The sequence below is a fragment of the Bombina bombina genome, chromosome 7, assembly GCF_027579735.1.
Source record: "Bombina bombina isolate aBomBom1 chromosome 7, aBomBom1.pri, whole genome shotgun sequence".
In the NCBI taxonomy this organism is placed as follows: domain Eukaryota; kingdom Metazoa; phylum Chordata; class Amphibia; order Anura; family Bombinatoridae; genus Bombina; species Bombina bombina.
In genome coordinates this window covers 314,722,812-314,739,531 of record NC_069505.1, presented here as the reverse complement: position 1 = coordinate 314,739,531, position 16,720 = coordinate 314,722,812, and the positions used below count along the sequence as shown (strand labels likewise).

Here is a 16,720-nt window from a genome sequence, read left to right as displayed (position 1 = left end):
TACAGCCAATCATCTCACTGGCCTTCTGTGCTACTTTATTGTTTACCCACTTTCATATTGTCTGAAATAATAATTTCTAAGTGTGTGTTGTACGTCCTTAATTACTGTCATTGGCCTTAAGCATTGGGTTTTGTGTATACTAAATGCATAATATCTACCTTAGTTTTACCCATTTATGTACTGTATCTATCTAATCTGGAGTATCTATGTATTTATCAATCTAGTAAACTATAAGTTATGCACTTAGTGTATGTATGGGGTTTGCTTTGACATGTTACTATGACATTAGATAATACACAAGATGCCTTTTCAACCTGTCAGGGAGAGGTCAAAATTAAATATAGATGGATTTTAAAATTTTAAATGGTTAAGAAAAGAAAAATGCAAATACATTTATCTAATGAATAAGATTTAAAGGGACAGTAAAGTCAAAACTAAATGTTCATGATTCAAACAGATTATGCAATTTTAAATAACTTCTAGTATCCATTTTGCCAAGTTCTCTTGGTATTCTTTGTTAAAAAGTAATCTTAGGTGCGCTCGAGTGCGTGTAGATTGTTTAGCCATCTGGCAGCAGTGTTTTGCAGCTATGTTTATAGCAATGTTATACATAGTTGCAGAGACTGCCATTTGTGGCTAAAGAAATGTGCACACTACTAAACTATCAGCTCCTAATTTGATAATAGTAAATAAAAGTAAGTTGGAAAGTTGTTTTTAGTTTACATTCATGAATGTTTTGACTTTACTGTCCCTTTAAATGTTTTTCGGGAGATAAATTGTGTTTGTAATCTTTGCAGAAGCAGTCTTTTAACCCTTCGGCTTTATTTTATAGTAAATAAACATCTTTTAAAAAACATTTCTATGAGAGAAAGATATTTAACTCACCTCTCCCTGTATTGGAACAAAGAATCACCAGAATACAGATTCCCAGAACAAACAGCAGTTTCTTCTCCATGTTGTTATTTTCCAAATGCTTCTTTTCTGTTGTAGTCAGAATTTATTCTACAAAGAGAAAACCTAAATATTACACAATGTTGTCTACTTGTAGATGCAAATTATCCACGCCTCATATTGTTTTATTAAAGGGACATTCTACACTAAAATTGTTATCTTTAAAACTATAGATAACAGCTTTACTACCCATTCCTCAGCTTTGTACAACCAGCATTGATATATTAATATACTTTATAACATTTAAACCTCTAAATGTCTGCCTGTTTCTAAGCCACTATAGGCAGCCTCTTAATAACATGCTTTAATTTTTAGCTTTTCACAATAGGAGACTGCTAGTTCATGTGGGTCATATAGATCAGTGTTTTTCAACCAGTGGGCCGTGAGAGATCCTCAGGTGTGCCACGGCAGACTGACAACAGTGTGACATATTTTTTAAACTTTGCTTGTTTTTTACTCCCAATGCAGGGGTAGTTTGTAGAAGGCATGGCATAACAGCACAATACATACAGTGTGTGTGATTATTTTTAAATTTTGGGATGGTGGTGTGCTACAGGATTTTTTAATGTAAAAAAGTGTGCCACAGCAAAAAAAAAAAAAAAAAAAAAAAAAAAAAAAGTTAAAAATCACTGATATAGATAACATTGTGTTCACGCCCAGAGTTATTTAAGATTTAGCACAACACAGTACTAAATGCAAGTCAACAGATAATAAATCAAAAGTCATGTGATCAGGGGGCTTTCAGAAGATGCTTAGATACAAGGTAATCACAGAGGTAAAAAGTATATATAGTGTATAGATTTTCACATTGTTATACAGCACAGCATATTTATCAGACTATACATACTCATTCTATTTATACAGATCTTTGTACCTATCAGGGTATAGTATATATATACACACACACACACACAACACAGTGTTTACTGCCAGTGTATAAATAAACACCCAGTATCATAAAGTGGAGCATGCTGTAAGAAATTCACTATGGAAAAGGTGGCAAAACCAAACAGTCAGAAGTGGAAATCAAAAAAGAAATATATTGTTTACAAAAACAACACAACTGTTATATATATACACACAAAATGTTATGCAAAAAGAAGAAAAATGCAAAAACACACAAAAAAAAACCAGACACTCCTAGCAATGAAAAAGAGGGATATAGCTTTTATCCCCCAATAATACAGCCTACTTGACATTAGTAACAGCAATGACCACAAGTAATGTCTCCCCCAGTGTTTGATGGAAAATTGAACACAAATGTTAAAGGAACAGTGTAATCAAAATTAAACTTATGATTCAGATAGAGCATGACATTTTAAACACTCCTATTATCAATTTTTCTTGGTATCTTTATTTTAAAAAACAAAAATGTAAGCATAGGAGCCAGCCCATTTTGGTTCAGAACCTGGGTAGCGCTTGCTGGCTACATTTAAAAACCAATCAGCAAGAGCAACCAGGTGCTAAACCAAAAACGGGCCAGCTTCTTACATTTTTGCTTTTTCAAAATAAAGATACCAAGAGAATGAATAAATATTGATAATGGGAGTAAATTGGAAAGTTGCTTAAAATTGCCTGCTCTCTCTGAAACATGAGAGTTACATTTTGACTAAACTATCCCTTTAAGTCAAAATAATAAAAAAAAAAAAAAAATGACCCAAAAAAGAATAGGTCAGTGATTTCTAAATAAATCCTTCTAGGGAAAGAAACATCAATATTATTGTAAACAATCTGTGGAAATAAATAGTAAATTACTACAAGTTATTAGACACAGAAATATACCAGTATAGTTACCACTCTGATGAAGCTGAAGATTTAGGGAGCTCACACTCTGACTGCTCCTTAAAAGACTGCTGGCTTTACTGAATTTTGGTAGGATTTTTATACTAAATTTGGGTGGGTCAAACACTGGAGACATTGGGACATTTTTAAACAATTTACTAAACATTTAGCAGCTGTCTCCAACTGCTTTGACCTAATCAAAGATTCCCTGCAACTCATGCATTTTAAAGGGACAGTCAACCATATAATTGTTATTGTTTTAAAAGATAGATAATCCCTTTATTACCCATTTCCCAGTTTTGCATAACCAACACAGTTATATTTATATACTTTTTACCTCTGTGATTACCTTGTATCTAGGACCCTTCTTCCAGCCCCCTGATCACATGACTGTGACTGTTTATTTTCTATTGTCTTAAATTTAGCATTGTTTTGTGCTTGAACACAGTGTTATCTATATGGCCCATGTGTACTTTCTGTCTCTGTGTTGAAAAGAGAATTAAAAAGCATGTGATAAGAGGCAGCCCTCAAAGGCTTAGAAATTAGCATATGAGCCTACCTAGGTTTAGTTTAAACTAAGAATACCAAGAGAAAAAAGCACATTTGATGATCAAGGTAAATTGGAAAGTTGATTAAAATTAAAAGTCCTATCTGAATAATGAAAGTTTAATTTATACTAGACTGTCCCTTTAAGTGAGGAGGCTCCAGTATTGTTTTGTGCTTTTGGACTATAAAATTGAATTAGCATTTGCATATCTTAGCCAATTTAGTGTCTTTTGTATTGCTTCCTGAATATGGCACCATGATTTTAGGCCTCTATGAGATAACCAAGGTGTTGGCTAAAACCTATTGATTGTATAGATACTCAGGAGGACATTATTATTTTCAGGGGCGGAATTACCAGTGGTGCAGCAGTTGCGATTGTGACGGAGCCCACAGGAGGTCCCCCATCAGGGGGCCCCATCTTCAGCACATTTTTTCAAACTTTTTTTTTTTTTTTTTTTTTTTATACATAATTTCTCCCCTCCCCCCCGCGGCCCCTCCGTCTGCATGTGCGGCTGTGTGACTGCTGACTGTCAAGTTCTAAGAGTTTGAACTTAGTCAGAGCGTTGCCATGGCTGGGTTACCATGGCAACGCTCTGACACATTACCTGCTTAGTGGGGAGAGAGACATGCAGACAGTTTGCTGACCGCACCAACTGCCAACAGCCCAACACTTTTTCAATGGGCACAAAATGGTAAATAAATGCGGCCGGTACACAATAAAGGTGATGACCTTTTAAATCCTTTGAAAAATCCGGTGAGTTCTGCATTCCTTTTGACTTTGTTATCATATGTGAGTCAAGTGTATATATATATGATTTCATTTCACATATTTTAATTGTATTATAACTTCAAAGTTGTACGGATTGCAGAGAGAGAGAGAGAGGCTGGTTAGCTGAAGATTGGCATTTGGAAAGTGAAGTGACTGGATGTACTGTGCTGTGGAATAGAGAGCAAAAGCTCTGCATTATAGCAATGTATTTATTTAAATTTTAATTTGACCCTACAGCATATAATTATTAAAAGTCATCAAACCACTAACATAATCTAAAGTGCCATTACACTAAATAATCTACTATAATTCGCAAATAGTACTTCCTTTCATTTGAATGTAAATTTTGTTTTGGTTAATATTTTTTTAATGATTTGCTCTATTTTTTTTTTTAACTTTTACATAGACTAAGGCAGTGCCAGGCAATGACCCTTGGACACTTCCAATTTGGCCCATAATCTCTCCTCCAATAGCAGGGGAAATCTGAGGGGGGTGTTTATCCCCTGAAAATGCATGCACTCCTTTTTTTCCCACATATCCTTCTTTGTCTCACACACATCATATTTACAGGAGGAGAAAATAAATTCACAAATCTAATTCCGATTTGTAATATTGTAGTTGCAGATATGCTTCTTTGGTTAACTTGATCAATCAATATGACCCCTTTATTCGGGACTACGTTACTCTAAGCAATGAAACACACAACACCAGATGGGGTAAAAAAGGCTGCAGCTTGTTTTATTAACAAATTCTACTAACATATAAACAAAAACAGATAAATAACTCCCATGATAACTTTAACATAAACCATCCCCCTCCTCGGGGCTTGCCCATTAATCCATTGTACTTCCCTCCAAAGGTCCCCATCAAAAACCGTAATATATATACCTCTCCTGCATGGCAGGAGGTACCCCAGCAAACTCCACAGACCACCAAAGGCAAGCCCCATCCGCCAAACAGCGACAGGATTAACCTCCTCAACCGTAAATTCAGGGAGGGAGGGAGGGAGCTTCCTCTCACCGTCAGGTCCGGATAGAAGGTGAGCCTACTTCCTGCTCACTGGCTCCTTTATGCCTTCTGTTGTGCCCGCCCCCCCCAGTCAACCTCTAACTGTTCCCTGCACTAGCCCTGCTCTGGGGTCAAATGCCCTTACAAAATAGGCATTTCTCCAGGGCTGGGATGACCCCTTTATTCGGGACTACGTTACTCTAAGCAATGAAACACACAACACCAGATGGGGTAAAAAAGGCCGCAGCTTGTTTTATTAACAAATTCTATTAACATATAAACAAAAACAGATAAATAACTCCCATGATAACTTTAACATAAACCATCCCCCTCCTCGGGGCTTGCCCATTAATCCATTGTACTTCCCTCCAAAGGTCCCCATCAAAAACCGTAATATATATACCTCTCCTGCATGGCAGGAGGTACCCCAGCAAACTCCACAGACCACCAAAGGCAAGCCCCATCCGCCACAGGAACGGCTTACAGCCGGACCCCGCCACTACCCAAGGCCTTTAATACCCCTTCTTTTAAATTAAAATTAAACAAATGCAGCCCAACCTCATTCAAATGGACTCCATCTCTCAGGAAAAAACATGCCCCAGCCTCGCCTTCAAATTCCACGTGTCTTATTGACACCCCCCCTTTCTTTTCTACAAACTTGCTCAAGATTCGATTGATTTTCCTCCTGGAAAATTCCAGCCTCCGAGCATCCCACGCTGCCCGCCAATTCAGCCGAGGTTCTATCTCGGACCACACCACCATGAGCTCCGGGAACAAGTCCCATAACCTTAACAAATCCCTCTTTACTCCGTCCAACAAATCTTTCTGAGAGATGGAGCAAAAATCCTTTCCCCCCTCATGGATCACCAACAGCCCAGGCGGGCCGTACAACCTTGCAGATTCCACTACTTTCACAATCACCTGGTCCCACCTCAAACACTGAAACCCCAACCAACGTATCCGCACCGAACTGTCCTCCAAACCCAGCTGGCCTCCATCATCCTTTACCATTGCCGCTCGTCTAGCCCAATAAATGTAGGAATGGCCAATAATCCAGCACTCCCGAATACCTAACCATAACAAGAAAAAGAACAAAAACATCCCCCATCACTTTACAGTATTAAGTCTCTCCGTATATAAGATCTAAAACTGTCAGAAGCCCACCTCCCAATCCTCTTTATCCTTGCATCCGACATCCCCAACATTCTCGCTTCTGTAGCTGCTCCTATTCTAAAAGAATGGGACCCAAAATCAAGTTCCGGTAACCCCAGTTGCACTAGCACTTTACGAAAGACCGCTGTAAACTGGAAACGTGACAATGAGTCTCCGTTCCTGTGCACCAGCAACGGGACGTCGCCCTGCGGCCGCACCCGCAAAAATGCTGCCACGGTCTCAATTGGGCAACATGTACCCCCAATTGCCTTGAGGCTTATAGCTCTCCTTTGTCCTCCCTGGTCAGTTTTCAACCTCTTTAGCCATATGAAAAGCTCCCCTTTTTGGATCCAAACATCACCTCTCTGTATCCCCCCTCTATCTCTCCTGTTTGCCCCCACCACCTCGGATACCCAAAAGGCCGCAAAAAAGGCTATCACATACGCAACCCAAAACAGAACCACCTCATATGCATCCGAGCATACTGTATCTAGGGCTCCCACCACCCTCTGTAGTAACGCAAAAATAACCGGTCTCCTAGAGTCCGGGACTCTACCTCCTCTACACAAGCCCCTGGCAGCCATTCGGACCACAAAACCCTTGGTAACATCCTCCCACCCCAAAAGCTTGCAAAGGAATGCGAGTGCTGCTAGCCTACGCTTCACCATGGCCCTTGATACCCCTTGGGCACCCCATTCTGACATCCACCTCAAGAGCACTGACAACCAACTCTGGGCTATGAAGGCCCCCCAGCCCTTCTTAGCACCACACACCACTCTCTCCATACCTGAGCATAGGCCCTCCATGTGGACCCCGCCAAGGCCCCCCGTACCATCCTCATCAAGCCAAGAAGTCCACCTTCCATAAGCTGTCCGGGCACTGCTTCCCTTCCACCTCTGCCAATGGAGCCAGCTCCCAGAACCTGTCCCACTGAAAATGGGAAAGAAAATCAGCTATCCCATTGGATCTCCCGGGCACATGCACAGCCTTGAAAAGTACGTTACATCTCATGCATTCTAGCACAAACAAACGGAGGAGACTCACAACCGGGGGGGAGGATGCTGACAATGAGTTGACAGCTGCTACTACTCCCATGTTGTCTGAATGAAAAATAACTTTTCTGTCTCTCATGAGCCCTGGCCAGATAACCAAAGCCACCAACAACGGGAACAATTCTAAAAACACCAAGTTCTGAATCAGTTTCCCTACCCGCCACTCCTGTGGCCATGCATCCGCGCACCACTTACCCCCAAAGTATACTCCGAACCCATGAGCCCCCGAAGCATCCGTGAATAGATGTACATCAGGATCATCCCACCCCATCTGTTGAATCAGCGACCGTCCGTTAAACTCTACAAGGAATCTCAGCCATATCCCCAAATCGTCCCTCAATGCCTTTGTCAAACGAATGTGGTGGGATGCCTCCTGGACCCCCACCATGGCCAAAGACAATCTCCTATAGAATACCCTCCCCACCGGGATAATTCGACAGGCAAAGTTCAATTTTCCCAGCAGGGACTGCATCTCTCTCAACGTCAACTTCCTCTTCCCCAAAGCTTTTTGTAACACACCGCGTAAATCGACCACCTTGTCTACTGGCAAACTACACTCCATCCGAACCGTATCAATGTGTATTCCCAAGAAACTCAGTGCCACGCAAGGGCCCTCGGACTTTTCACCAGCCACTGGGATCCCAAACTCCTTTGCAATCTCTCCAAAGGAGTCCATTAACCGCTGGCATGAATCACTGCCCGCAGGGCCTACAAAAAGAAAGTCGTCCAGGTAATGAACCATAGACTTCAACCCCGATGAACGCTTCATGACCCACTCCACGAAACAGCTGAATTTCTCAAAGTAGGAGCATGAGATCGAACACCCAATTGGCAAACATAAATCAACAAAAAACTTTCCTTCAAATGCACAACCCAGCAAATGGTGGCATGTCGGGTGAACCAGAAGTAATCTAAAAGCTGCTTCCACATCCACTTTGGCCAGGAGGGCCCCCCGGCCCGCCTGCCGAACCAAGGTCACCGCATCAACAAAGGATGCATAACGAACTGCCGCTAAGGCTGGGTCGATCCCATCGTTTACCGAAAAACCTTTTGGGTACGACAGGTGGTGTATCATGCGGAATTGCCCCGGAACCTTCTTGGGAACCACCCCAAGGGGGGACAGCCTCAAATTTGGTAGCAGGCGAACCACGAAGGGGCCCGCCATATGCCCCAGTGCAACCTCCTTCCCCAGTTTCTCCTGCACCACCCCTGGAAATTCCCTGGCTGATTTCAAATTCCCTGACAACCCTCCCCCTTTCACGTCCTGAAAGGGGATGAGGAAACCCGAGCTGAAACCCGTCAAGAGCAACTCGGCGTCCCCCTGCCTGCCCCTCACCTCAGCGTACTGTTTTAGCCACGGGCCATCCTTCTGATGTCCACTGGCGTCCTGGCCCTGTACACCCACTTCCCCTGGTCTGCTCCCTGCCTTTCCTTTCCGGAAACATTTGGCATATGGGTGCACCCCCCCACAACCCGAACACTCGTGCTTGTACTTGCACGATGCCCCAAACCGACATTGCACATCGTTGTACTGGAAGCAGAGGCCTTTCCGTAAGGCCACTGCGGCGCCTGTGCCGGCCGTTCCTGGGTGGCCGCTCCCCCCAGCCTGAAAGGACTGACCCCCGCGTAGTGGAGTCATAATCTCCAGCCAAATCCCTATATCCCTGTCATCCCACCTCATGTCAGGGCGGACCGCTATTCTCTGACGTAACTGTTCGTCATATCTCCACCACGCCATCCCCCCGTAGGTACGGTAGGCGGAGGAGACCTCATCAAAATAACAGAAGAGGGCAGAGCCCTGCTCAGGAAATTTCTGAGTAATCACGCTAGCCAGGATACAGAATGCCCTGGTCCAATTTGCAAACATCTTCGGAATTTTACGGTATCGCTTTTTTCTCTCCTCTTCCTCCTTTTTACCTTGTTCCCCTTTTGGATCCTCCTTCACTTCCACAAACTGATCTATGGGGAGGAGGGAGAATAACTCTAGAAACTCCCTCTTCCATATCTTGTCCTTTACCTCCGCTGCCAAATGGAGCCCCAAGGGGCCTATAGAGCATAAGCACGGTCTACGCAAGGCATCATCGGACACTCTAATGGTTACAGCCCCCATACTCCCCGTGGAACCCGATGTTCCCGCCACAACACCAGCTGCCTCCACACCTTGGGGCGTTATGGGTGCCTGCTCCGCCCCTGTTGAAGGGGTCCCCACCTGGGGCCCGATCACCGGGTTCCCGGCCCCTGCCGGGCTCCCCTGACTTCCGCTCCCACATGACTGCTCTACCCTAGTAATTAAGTCCTTTAAACCCTGCAATAACACATTCTGCATCTCATTCACCTGCCCACTCTGAGGAATAGTTGAACTCCTACCTCTTGGCGCCTCTGCTGGAGTCCTGTGCGCTGTCTCAGCTCCCGACTCCCTTGACGCTCCCGGCCTGCTCAACCGTCTCCTCTCCCTTGGCGGCAACTCCCTTCGACTCTCCAGAGATCTCCTCCTGGGCCTTGCCTCCCTACCCCTTTCGCCACTCCTGCCTCTGTCCGTCCTCTCAATCCTCGCACATGTGGGTGATCGCCTCCTCTCCCTGCTGTTTCTGCTCCTCATCGGGGATCTGGACCTTCCTTGTCTCCGACTTTTCTCCCTGCGGACGCTGGGAGAGTGTTCCCTCCTCTGTATACTTCCCACCTGCAAAGGCATACCAAAGATGTCATCCCGATTCCCTTGTGCGCCACCTCCCCTCGCCCTGGAGTTGCTCCTACCCCTCCCCCTGTCCCCAAACCCCCTAGGAGGAGATAAAGACCCTAATAACTGCGCCAAGGCGTCAAGTTCCCCCACCTGGCCAGCCGTATCATGCTCCTGGACCTCCGACTCCTGAAGACCGTCTCCATCAAAATCGCTAGGGATATCCTCTAGTACTAGGGAATCCCCATCCCTCTCCGGATTCCCGCCGGGCTCTGTCCTGCAACATCCTTCCGGCGTAGAAGCAAGCAGCACTAGTATAGAAAAGAAGGAGGGCAGTTATGACTCAAACAAAACAACCTCTTTCACCCCTCATCGCTCCCCCCCCCTTTTTTTTTTTTTTTTTAAAGAACCTCTCCCCCCTCTCTCCTCATTACCCAACTCCAACCCTCCTAAAAGGTTGATTATTCCCCCCCTACCCCACCTGACTATTTATCTACCCCTTCCCAACGCGTTCCTCTACCAATCCCCCTCCCACTCCTCTTACCCTCCACCCCCATCTTAGGCCCACCAAAAGCCTCCTTAGCACTATTCCCTGCACAGGCCCACTAATTCCCACCTTATTGCCCCCCCTTCATAGCTAACGCCATCTCTTGGGCCTCCCCTGCTCCCTACCTTAATCCCCCACGTGTCAACATAACCCCTAGGCCTTATTTGGGCCCCCCTTTCTCTACTGGCCTCATCTGGGCCTCAGCACCTGGCTTCATTCATGCCCCGTTTTATCCCTGACTGGCCTCATTTGTGCCTCCCCACTCCAAAGCCTCATTCGGGCCTCCCCTGAACGGCCTCAATCAGGCCCCTTTGTACTTTCTCTCATTTGGGCTGCACTGCACCCCTTTGTCCCCAGCCTCATCTGGGCCCCCCTACGGCCTCATCTGGGCCCCTTTACCGCCTCATTTGGGCCCCTTGTCAATTATCTGCCCCCTTTTGGCCGTTATGCGCCCCCCCACCTATCTACCCACTCCTATCATGTAGTACCCTCACCCCAGGGCTACCCTCCTGTTCCCTTTGATCCAGGCCCCCACACATGTTTGACCGTTACTACCGCCACACTGCCACCTTCGATAACTCAGTGGCTTACCTGCTGGCGCAGCCGCTGCTGTCACCTCCTGCCTGGATCGGGTCCTGCGCGTCACAACACCCACATGACCGCCATCCTCTTCCCGCGCCGACTGCTGCTGCATGTCTCTCCTCTGCGGGCCGCTCCCTCTTCTGGCCGAACGACCTCTGCTTCCTCTCCCGACCGCTACACGTCCTCTTCTTGGTCCTGCCTCAGGACTGAGGCGCTCCGGCGGCTGCGATCGCAGCACCGGTCTAGGCCTGGGGGACGGACCTTCCTCCGCTGGCTGCTCCTGGGACCCGGCTCCACTAGGTAAGACCCCTGCTGCCTGCAGCTGTGCCAGCAACCACTGAGGGCCTCTCTCCCTGGCAGCAGCTGCAGCAGCAGTGAACAGGTCCTGGAAGTCTGCCATGTGAGCAGTAAGTACCCTCACGTTCTGTCCGGATTCGATGTAAGTGAAAGGAAGCTTCCTCTCACCGTCAGGTCCGGATAGAAGGTGAGCCTACTTCCTGCTCACTGGCTCCTTTATACCTTCTGTTGTGTCCCCCCCCCAGTCAACCTCTAACTGTTCCCTGCACTAGCCCTGCTCTGGGGTCAAATGCCCTTACAAAATAGGCATTTCTCCAGGGCTGGGAATACTTCTTATGTGCACAAACAGTCACCAATAGAATAGAGAATCAGTAGGTGACACATGTCATATGTTCCAAGTACTTGTGATTTGAAGATATGCATCATGTGTCTGTAAGGACTCAGAGCATGGGTGAGGATACTTTAATGTTAGCATGCACAATACAAGTTAATAGAGCAGTGATAATTTATGTCTTTTTAAACAGTATTGCTTAGATATGAATATAAAAATAGAAATTCCATTCAGCTCTTTTAATTGCCCATCAGGGGCGAAACTACAGGGGGTTGACCTGCCACTGCTTGTATTGTGAGTGTGAGATGATGGGGGGTAGTTATCAAGCCGTCTACTTTTCTGGCTTCGCCGGCCCAATACGTCCGCCTAAGCTCGCCTACCTTCGCCGCCGCGGACCTGAAAAAATACGCCTAAGTTATCAAATAAAGCTGTCAAAAAGCTGCAGGGCGATGAGCAGCGGACTGTGACAGTTATCACTCATCCGATCTCGCTGCCCTTCGGCTTTTTCCCAGCTTTATTGCTAGCCTGTCACTAAGCACTCACACTAAACTGCACTGTTCTACCCCCTATACCGGCGCACCGGAGCCTCCCGCAACTAAATAAAGTTACTAACCCCTAAACCGCCGCTCCTAGACCCTGCCGCAACTCTTATAAATGTATTAACCCCTAAACCGCCGCTCCTAGACCCTGCCGCAAGTCTTATAAATGTATTAACCCCTAAACCGCCGCTCCCGGACACCGCTGCCACCTACATTATACCTAGTAACCCCTATCCTGCCCCCCCTGCCGTCCCCTCAATTCTATCAGCCAATCGGAATTAAGGTAGGAAAATCTGATTGGCAGATGGAATCAGCCAATCAGATTCAAGTTCAATCCGATTGGCTGATCCAATCAGCCAATCAGATTGAGCTCGCATTCTATTGGCTGATCGGAACAGCCAATAGAATGCGAGCTCAATCTGATTGGCTGATTCCATCAGCCAATCAGATTTTTCCTACCTTAATTCCGATTGGCTGATAGAATCCTATCAGCCAATCAGAATTGAGGGGACGCCATCTTGGATGACGTCCCTTAAAGGAGCCGTCATTCATCGTAGTCCGTCGGTGAAGAAGGTGGTTACGCGTCGGCGGAAGGAAGATTCAAGACCCGGCTTGGAAGATGACTTCGCCCGGATAGAAGACCTCTTCAGCGCCTCTTTGAAGATGACATCTGCCGGATCGAAGACTTCTTCAGCGCCGCCTGGATGAAGACTTCATCGGATGGAAGATTTCTTCAGCGCCGCTTGGAGGATTAACTTCTTCCGCTCCGGATGTCCTCTTCAGTTCCATCGGTGGCTCGGCTGAGTGAAGACGACTCAAGGTAGGATGATCTTCAGGGGATTAGTGTTAGGTTTTTGTAAGGGGGGTTTGGGTTAGATTAGGGGTATGTGGGTGGTGGGTTTTAATGTTGGGGGGGTTGTATTTTTCTTTTACAGGCAAAAGAGCTGAACTTTTTGGGGCATGCCCCCACAAATGGCCCTTTTAAGGGCTGGCAAGGTAAAAGAGCTTTGAAATTTATTTAATTTAGAATAGGGTAGGGATTTTTTTTATTTTGGGGGGTTTGTTATTTTATTAGGGGGCTTAGATTAGGTGTAAGTAGCTTAAAATTGTTGTAATATTTTTAACATGTTTGTAACTTACTTTTTTATTTTTTGTAACAGCATTTTTTATTTTTTGTACTTTAGTTAGTTTATGTAATTGTATTTAATTGTAGTTATTTGTAGGTAGTTTATTTAGTTAATTTAATGATAGTGTAGTATTAGGTTTAATTGTAACTTAGGTTAGGATTTATTTTACAGGTAATTTTGTATTTCTTTTAGCTAGGTAGTTATTAAATAGTTAATAACTATTTAATAACTATTCTAACTAGCTAAAAGAAATACAAAGTTACCTGTAAAATAAATATAAATCCTAAGATAGCTATAATATAATTATTAATTATATTGTAGCTATCTTAGGGTTTATTTTACAGGTAAGTATTTAGTTTTAAATAGGAATAATTTATTAAAGTATAGTGTAGTGTTAGGTGTAATTGTAACTTAGGTTAGGATTTATTTCACAGGTACATTTCTCTTTATTTTAGCTAGGTAAGCTATTAAATAGTTAATAACTATTTAATAGTTATTGTACATGGTTAAAATAAATTGAAAGTTACCTGTAAAATAAATATAAATCCTAAGATAGCTAGAATATAATTATTATTTATATTGTAGCTATATTAGGGTTTATTTTAAAGGTAAGTATTTAGTTTTAAATAGGATTCATTTAGTTAATAAGAGTTAATTTATTTAGATTTATTTAATTAATATTTAAGTTAGGGGGGCGTTAGGGTTAGGGTTAGACTTAGGTTTAGGGGTTAATAATTTTATTACAGTGGCGGCGGCGTAGTGGGGGGCAGGATAGGGGTTAATAAATTTATTATAGGTGGCGACGGTGTAGGGGGGGCAGATTAGGGGTTAATAAATTTATTATAGGTGGCGACGGTGTAGGGGGGGCAGGATAGGGGTTAATACATTTAATATAGGTTGCGGCGGGTTCAGGGAGCGGCGGTTTAGGGGTTAATACATTTATTATAGTTGCGGTGGGCTCAGGGAGCGGCGGTTTAGGGGTTAATATGTATAGAGTAGCTTGCGGTGGGCTCCGGGAGCGTCGGTTTAGGGGGTAATAACTTTATTTAGTTGCGGCAGTGTAGGGGGGGTCAGATTAGCGGTGTTTAGACTCGGGGTACATGTTAGGGTGTTAGGTGTAGACAGCTCCCATAGGAATGAATGGGATGTCTGTCAGCAGCGAACTTGTACTTTCGCTATGGTCAGACTCCCATTGATTCCTATGGGATCCGCCACCTCCAGGGGTGGCGGTTTGAAAACCAGGTACGCTGGGCCGTAAAAGTGCCGAGCGTACCTGCTAGTTTTTTGATAACTAGCAAAAGTAGTGAGATTGTGCCGCACTTGTGTGCGGAACATCTGGAGTGACGTAAGAATCGATCTGTGTTGGACTGAGTCCGGCGGATCGAAGTTTACGTCACAAAATTCTACTTTTGCCGGTCTCGAGCCTTTGATAACTATGGCGAATCAGCCTCGCCACAAATACGCTGCGGAATTCCAGCGTATTTGAGGTTGACGGCTTGATAACTAGGCCCCGATGCCTCACTAGTGTCTCTGATTACAGGGGTTAGTGTTTCTGTTTTACTCATTGGTGTTTATGTGTGTGTGTATTTATGCATGTATGTGTGTGTATGTGTGTTTATGTATGTATGTATGTGACTGTGTGTTTATTTATGCATGTGTGTATGTATGTATGTGACTGTGTGTGTATTTATGCATATGTGTGTATGTATTTATGTGACTGTGTGTGTATTTATGTATGTGTGTGTGTATTTATGTATGTATGTATGTGACTGTGTGTGTATTTATGCATGTGTGTATGTATGTATGTGACTGTGTGTGTATTTATGCATGTGTGTATGTATGTATGTGACTGTGTGTGTATTTATACATGTGTGTGTGTATGTATGTGACTGTGTGTGTATTTATGCATGTATGTGTGTGTATGTATGTATGTATGTATGTATGTGACTGTGTGTGTATTTATGCATGTGTGTATGTATGTATGTGACTGTGTGTGTATTCATGTATGTATGTGACTGTGTGTGTATTTATTGATGTATGTGACTATGTGTGTATATATGCATATGTGTGTATGTATGAATGTATGTGACTGTGTGTGTATTTATGCATGCGTGTGTGTGTGTGTGTGTATGTATGTATGTGACTGTGTGTGTATTTATGCATATGTGTGTATGTATGTATGTGACTGTGTGTGTATTTATGCATGTGTGTGTGTATGTGTATATGTATGTATGTGACTGTGTGTATTTATGCATATGTGTGTATGTATGTATGTGACTGTGTGTGTATTTATGCATGTGTGTATGTATGTGACTGTGTTTGTATTTATACATGTGTATGTGTATATGTATGTATGTAAATGTGTGTGTATTTATGCATGTGTATGTGTATGTATGTATGTATGTATGTGACTGTGTGTGTATTTATGCATGTGTGTATGTATGTATGTGACTGTGTGTGTATTTATGCATGTGTGTATGTATGTATGTGACTGTGTCTGTATTTATGCATGTGTGTGTGTATGTGTATGTATGTATGTGACTGTGTGTGTGTATTTATGCATGTGTGTATGTATGTATGTGACTGTGTGTATTTATGCATGTATCTGTGTGTGTGTGTGTGTGTATTTATGCATGTATGTATGTGACTGTGTGTGTATTTATTCATGTATGTGTATGTATGTGACTGTGTGTGTATATATGCATATGTGTGTATGTATGTATGTGACTGTGTGCGTATTTATGCATGCATGTGTGTGTGTGTGTATGTATGTGACTGTGTGTGTATTTATGCATATGTGTGTATGTATGTATGTGACTGTGTGTGTATATATGCATATGTGTGAATGTATGTATGTGACTGTGTGTGTATTTATGCATGCATGTGTGTGTGTATGTATGTGACTGTGTGTGTATTTATGCATATGTGTGCATGTATGTATGTGACTGTGTGTGTATTTATGCATGTATGTGTGTGTGTATGTTTGTTGAACCAGCAAATTACAGACCTTGTTACTACAACATGGGGGGGGGGGACAACAGTGTCACTATATACAGTAATAAGGGGTCAGACCATCTCACAAACTGTGGGCACAGCGTACCTTCTTTTGCAGACATGTAATCTGATTCACATTTTTTTTTTTTGTGTTAAATGTAAAAAAAAAAAAAAAGTATCAAATTCACCTTTTTTGGGGGGTGGGGGGGCCCTTCTTAGATTCTTGCACCTGGGCCCTGTGGTTTCTAGTTACGCCTCTGATTATTTTTTTTATTTATTTTTTTTTAATTATTTTTTTATTGAGGTTATGCGTTGAAGAGAATAACATACAATAATAAGTTTGCAATAATAAATGTGTGTACATCA

The 16,720-nt window shown here is 43.6% G+C and overlaps 1 long non-coding RNA gene across 1 annotated transcript in view; it reads left to right on the top strand.

Moving 5' to 3' along the window:
• The first annotated feature begins 3,936 nt into the window (after nt 1–3,936).
• Nucleotides 3,937–16,720, top strand: part of LOC128666384 (uncharacterized) — a 64,133-nt gene continuing 51,349 nt past the window's right edge. Inside the window, exon 1 of the long non-coding RNA XR_008403237.1 lies at nt 3,937–4,033. This is a non-coding gene — a long non-coding RNA (uncharacterized LOC128666384). The remainder of the gene's footprint in view (nt 4,034–16,720) is intronic.